Source organism: Uranotaenia lowii, chromosome 2 (assembly GCF_029784155.1).
Source record: "Uranotaenia lowii strain MFRU-FL chromosome 2, ASM2978415v1, whole genome shotgun sequence".
Lineage (NCBI taxonomy): Eukaryota > Metazoa > Arthropoda > Insecta > Diptera > Culicidae > Uranotaenia > Uranotaenia lowii.
This window is the reverse complement of record NC_073692.1, coordinates 299,347,785-299,354,074: the sequence shown is the minus strand read 5'-3', so window position 1 is coordinate 299,354,074 and position 6,290 is coordinate 299,347,785. Positions and strand designations below refer to the sequence as shown.

Genomic DNA, 6,290 nt, shown 5'->3' with positions numbered 1-6,290 from the left:
AAAAAATAAGCGCCACCATCAAATATGACGGCAGAAATGCAACTAAAACACAGTGAACACTGTTAGCAGAAAAAACTCATGTTAATCAGTTTTTATCACACGGTGGGACACATGTACTCAATTGAGAGTTATTAAGCACAGCAATCAAAAGTCCCATTAACAATAACTAATTTGTGCACTCAAAAATCTCCAGTGTCAGAAATGAGGGTGTGGATTATTTTATGCGCAGCCACAAAATGGGACTGCACACTTTAGATCTGTGGATTGTGACATTTGTGCTATATTTCAAATCAGTACCTATTGAAATTAGTTTTTTTTTTTTAATTTTTCTACTCGCTAACCGCTTTTTGTGACAGCAAAAGATTGCACAATATTTAAATTTCCAAAAAAAAATATCAGCATGATTGTTTCACTTTGAAGAAGACTCAAAATTTGCAAAATTAATAATAAAATAATATTCTTCAAAATTTAACACGACACTTCAGATAAAGTAAAATGCCACAGTTTTATAAGTTGATCCAGCTGTTTCTATCATGCAGCACTTTGAGTATTGTGTTTTTTCTAACTTTTTTTCTTGCAGGCCATTTAGCTAAATTTAGTTCTATGTACAAATTTAACAGAGTAAATAAAGGTAGCGGTACACCTCAGGTGAAAATGAAAAATCTTCACTAGCCAGTAACTAAAAATAGTTGAAAGATGAATTTTGAACTGGTCTTAAAACCTCCTAAGATGTTTTAATTTCGATTCCTCTGATTTAACCGTAGAAATGTTATCACATTGAGGGAATCAAAAAATGAAATCTTAAGAAGTTTTAAACACTGAGACTGGCTTGAAATTCAACTTTTCACTATGTTCTTAAATTATAAATTGTAAGTATTCTTAAATTATTATTTTCTTTATACACTTTTTTTATTCATTGCTGATATAAATAATCAAATTAAAAACATTGTGAACGTTAATGTTTTCATTATTATTTTAACTGCTTAAGTTTGAGTTTTTTCACAATCGATGAATCTGAATGCGGTTAGCTCAATTTTACTGAGTCAGTAGCATTTGTTTCTGCAAAATTTAATCAAATTACTTCAGAGTGCATTTTGAATAATTTTAAATTTATTGAAAACATATCAGAGTGCATCATGATCTGCACGCTCGTATCTTTAAACACAATTTGTGAGAAATGTTGACCTTTTCCGTCAGCAGGTGGTGCTGATGTTTGTAGAAAGAATGTCTGTTGTAATTTATATGAAAAATGTCAAGAGCTGGGTATCTTTATATCTACTATTTATATTTGCTTAAGATGTTGAACAAAAAGTATAATGACAACGAATTGGAATTGAATCCAAGAAGGTAAAGATAATATGAAAATGAAATCAATCAGCTCACCTGATGAGAGTAAATTTAAAATAAATTAGAAATTATTCAAGATAGTTAAAAAAGAAAAAAAAAAATATTGGAATATATGACAAACAACTGCAATAAAAAAAATGAAATTTAAAATGAAAAAAAAAACCAAAAATCGGTTGAAATAAAACTTTACTGAAAATGGAAATTTTTTATAAATAATCAAAAATATAAAAATATCAGCGAGAAAATAGTACAAAATAAAACAAAATTTGTTATAGATAAATATATTATGAGATAGAATTTAAACCAATCAGAAAGACACATGGTGAGAAAAAAATTAAAATGAATTATAACGTGATCAACACGCAGAAAAAGAACGGTGATGGTTTCAACAAAACGGTTTTGTTATTTTATTTTGTATTTTAAAAGCTGATTTTTGGATAGCTTTCACAAAATAAATGAATATAAATAAATTAGAAATTTTGTTATTTGCACACACACAATTTTTATCACTTTGAAATGAAATTTGGTTTATTTTTAAACGGAAATGAGTTTATTATAATAAACGTGTGGATTAAAAACGATAAGTTAAAAAAAGAAAAAAAAAGCCGGGAATTGCCCGGGAAGAATAATGTTTTCCCCATTGCAATGGCAAACGGAAATGGAACTACGGAGGAGAAAAAAGCCTGGTCTGCCGGTTCTCATGGGCGCTGGGATTCGGATTAGTTTCCAGTTAAAGTGAGATATAAAGGTAAAAGTGGATTATTAACTGTTTTTTTCTTTAATTTTAATTACGTGTTTTCTTTTTTGATTTAGGAATGACTGGCGGATTCAAAGGCTAATAAGAGATGAATGCTGAGCAAAAAACTCTTAAGCTCGTTCCCAACGATTCCACGACGGCAAGAATGCTTTGTTCAGCAGCAGCCAGCTTATTTTGTAGCTGTTTGGCCGGTTATTTGAGCTGGGCCATAGGTTAATATACCTACATATTCACATTTTAAAGTTTGTCTTATTATTTTTATTTTATTTTAACAGTGCTTAGTGAATGCCCTTTAACAGCCTTCTGGCAAATCGGATGCCATGACGTTAGTTGAAATTCCTGGACTCCGGCCTGGATGATGCACATCAGCGTTGGCAAATTGTCGCTTTGCCTCTACCTTGGGCCGAAATCTCGCTCTCCCGATGGTAACCGGTTAGGAAGGTGGAACTGCCACCTACCTCCGCACTGCTGCTGCAGGATTGGATGCACCGTCGAGGGGAACCAGCACTATCAATTTAAAAAGGACCTATTTTTGTGGTAATATCATAAACTTTTATTAATTCAAGGATATCGAATAAAAATTTTAAAAAATAGTTTTTGTTTCTTCTTCTTTGAAATCCAATAAATAACATTTATGCGAATAGAAACCAATCTATTTTTGTACTTTCATTTTGAAATATTACTTTTTTGTCTCAATTCGGATTTATTTTATTTTAGAACCAAAATTATTGTTATTTTGACAGTTATTATGGATCATTTTTAAAAAGGGGCTATTTTATTTTCGATCAAACGATAATTTTAAATCGAATCGATGTTTTTTGTCAGTGTTATCAAAAATATATTTGTGCTTTTTCCCAACCAAAATTTTTATTATTTTTGGCCGAAATCTTATTATTTTTAAAATTTATTTTTCTGCGTGAAGGACAGTTAAATAGAAAATTGTCAAAAAAATTGTTCCAGGCATTAGAAGATGAAGGAAATAATGAGAAAAAACATTAGAATGTTTCAAATCTTTTATGACAAAGCAACAAAAATGGTTGGAATTGAAGCTTCACTGAAAATGTTTAGTGAAAATTAATAATCAAAAAAAAAAACTTAAATCAGCGGTGAAATTGCAAAAAAAAGGATCCTAAAAACAATGATGGCATAGAGAAAAATATTACGAGATAGAATCGAATAATAATTTAAAAAAAAAACATAGTGAGAGAAGAATATTGAACATTTTTTTAAATAAATTATGAATTCTTCAGAACGGTAAGAAAGAAAAATATATTTGAAATTGTGAAATTGTATGGTAATAAGAAACAGTTCAAATATTTGATGGTTGAACTGGAAACTTTACTCAAACTAAAAATTCATATTATAAATCCAAAATACAAAAAAGGGATGAAATTAAAAAAAAAAAACACTTTTGTTTTGAGCAAAAAAAAACAAAAGACGGCATAGGAAAAAATATTATGAAATAGGAAGGAGGAGGAAATATTCAAAATGAATTAAATTTTTATAAAGATGAAGAAATAGATATAAAAAGCCGGAATCGGATCGTACGGTAAAAAAAATATATTTTTGATTTTTATGAGAAACAAAAAAAAATACAACAGTGCTAAATATTTTATACCAAAAAAATGGTTGAAACTATAACTAAACAAAAAAAGTAATAATAAATAATACAAACAATAAAAAAAATGCGGTAAAAAAAAATTATCAAAAAATGGCAGAGAACATATTAAAAGATAGAACTAGAATAACTTAAAAATGCATGACGTGAATTCAGTTAACATTTTTTTTTAATTAACTGAATTAATTAGAATAGTGTCTATAACCCGAACATTTTGTATTGCCAAAATCGAACGTCTTTATTAACTTTGTTTTCGCGTATTACTACAAAAAAAAAATATTATTATCAAGAACTTGATTGTTTAGTCAATTTCCGATCATTTTTTTTGCAATTTTTGATTTTTTCTATAATATTTTTGAGGCATTTAGTACTTTTCTTGATTTGTAATAATTTTTGTTTTTTTTTCGTCATATTTGTTATTTTTGTCATTCATTATCATTTTAGCTATTTTTGGTTTGTATTTGTTTTTTAAATTTATGAAATTTTCATCTTTTTGTTATTTTTGAGTAGGGGAGAGTGGAGTAACGTGGGCCATGGGGAAACGTGAGCCATTCTGAATATCTCAGATGTGTGTAGAGATAAAAATCTGAAAACCAACTGTCATCGCCGTCGCTTTGCGTAAGAATATTTTCTATATGTTATTGACTAAAATACGCAACATATGCTTCATTTATTTATAAAGCCTAAAAAAATTTAAAAAAAAATACTACACCCGCTAATTGCATCGATTGAGAACCTAAAGTTCCATTACAAAAATATGCTCATACGCTTATGATCTTAGTTTTGTCATGTTCTTTCACGTGGAGAAGGAATTTTAGATGAAACCTCAATAAGGCACAAACGCAACCAAGCTTGTGGGCTTCATTTTTTGGGTATCTTGAGCCATCTTTACTTTTATGTTTTTATACACATTCAGAATTTAAAATACGTTTTTTTGCTATCTGTAAAGTTTTCTAATGCCAAAGGAAGAGTTACGAAAAAAAATTTGTCCATCCAACATAAGAAATTTTGCCGAAAGGTTCGCGAGCCACACACTTAATCTTTTCTCCTGTGGTCGGGACGATTTCTCCTGACGTCGGGACGAGACTAAATTTATTATTGAGATGTATGGTTTTAACTTACGGCTGGTCCTTATATAAGGTACACCGGGGCAAGTGCAAACTCGGGGCAAGTACAAACGTTCATCTTATCTCTGTTACAAAAAAAGTAAAAAATATTTCTTCTTCTAGAAATTGTTGTTTAGACCCAAACAAACAATCTGACATAGATAAACTAAACTTTCTTTAAATTTTTCACTAAAAACACGGCACTGTTTGATCACACACGAATTAAAGTACGTACTAGACATGAACAGTGTGTTTATGTTTTGCATATTTTGGCTACAAAAAAGGGCATTCAAATCCGAATTTTCGTTAAAAGGTGAGTGTTTGAGACCGATATTCAAGTAAAAGCAGAAAATTTATGATAAATTTTCATTACACCCCGAAAGTTGTGAGAATAATATTCGCTCTTGTCAACCCACACTGTGGGGCAAGTGCAAACGACACTACCGGGGTAAGTGCAAACGCACCTTTAAGCCATGCAACATCAGCCATTTCGGAAAATTCATCACCAAAATGGTTCAGCATTATATTAAAATGGTCAGAAGGGATGTTCGAAATTCCTTAATGCATTAGTAAATGAAGGTCTTTTGCTTAAAACAACAGTCACTAAAAATGGAGTTCCAAAAAGTTATCAATATTGCAAGAAAACAGCAAACATATTATTCAAAGTTGATAAAACGTACCGGAACATGTATTCAATTCATTTTAAGACCGATACACTGACTCATCTGTGAATTAGTTTGGAAAAAGTATTGCGTTTGCACTTGCCCCCATAAACGGGGCAAGTGCAAATTTGCAAGTGCACCGTTACTTTTTACCAACATTTTTTAATTTTTCACTACCAACGGGAATTTGTTGAGAACTATTTTAGTGATGCAACGAACGATAATTGATAATTTTTGAACATATAAATATTTTTCTAGGACATGTGAAAGTTGAACTATGGTGAAAACTGTTTGCACTTGCCCCGGTGTACCTTATGTTTAATTCAGATTGTTCCTGGAAAAAAACGATGGAATGTTATTTGTTGTCAGTTATGAATATTTTTTAAAACATATCTCCATAATGTTGTTGATTCTAGCGGTTTTCTGAATGTTCAGCTCTAGCAACCTGGTGCTTGGTCCAATCAGCTCCTCGACCTGTTATCGTCAAACTCCGCCGGTGAATCCATTGAAACAAATGGTTCTTCCCAGGAGACTTTCACCAACTTCCGTTATCCAAGCTTAACTACTACTCTAACTACTTGCTTTGCTCGATTTTGAGCTAAGTAAAAACATCCGAAGCAGTTGCGAAATCTTATTCATTTGACTCATTCGCCCTTTTCAAAAATCGATGTTGATATAGGCCCTTATTCTGCGCCGCGCGTGACGTGATGATAGTCGAGTCACCCAAGTCACTCTATTCCAGTAGTCGGTTTAGGTGAGGAACGTCACTTCGGATGAACTTTGTGAGTTCTTACCCTATC

General features: G+C 31.0%; 1 long non-coding RNA gene across 1 annotated transcript; it reads left to right on the top strand.

Moving 5' to 3' along the window:
• The first annotated feature begins 1,940 nt into the window (after positions 1-1,940).
• Positions 1,941-2,686, top strand: LOC129746426 (uncharacterized). Its single transcript, XR_008737299.1, has 3 exons — positions 1,941-2,095; positions 2,161-2,316; positions 2,380-2,686. It is a non-coding gene; the product is annotated as an uncharacterized LOC129746426 (long non-coding RNA).
• Positions 2,687-6,290: the final 3,604 nt, after the last annotated feature.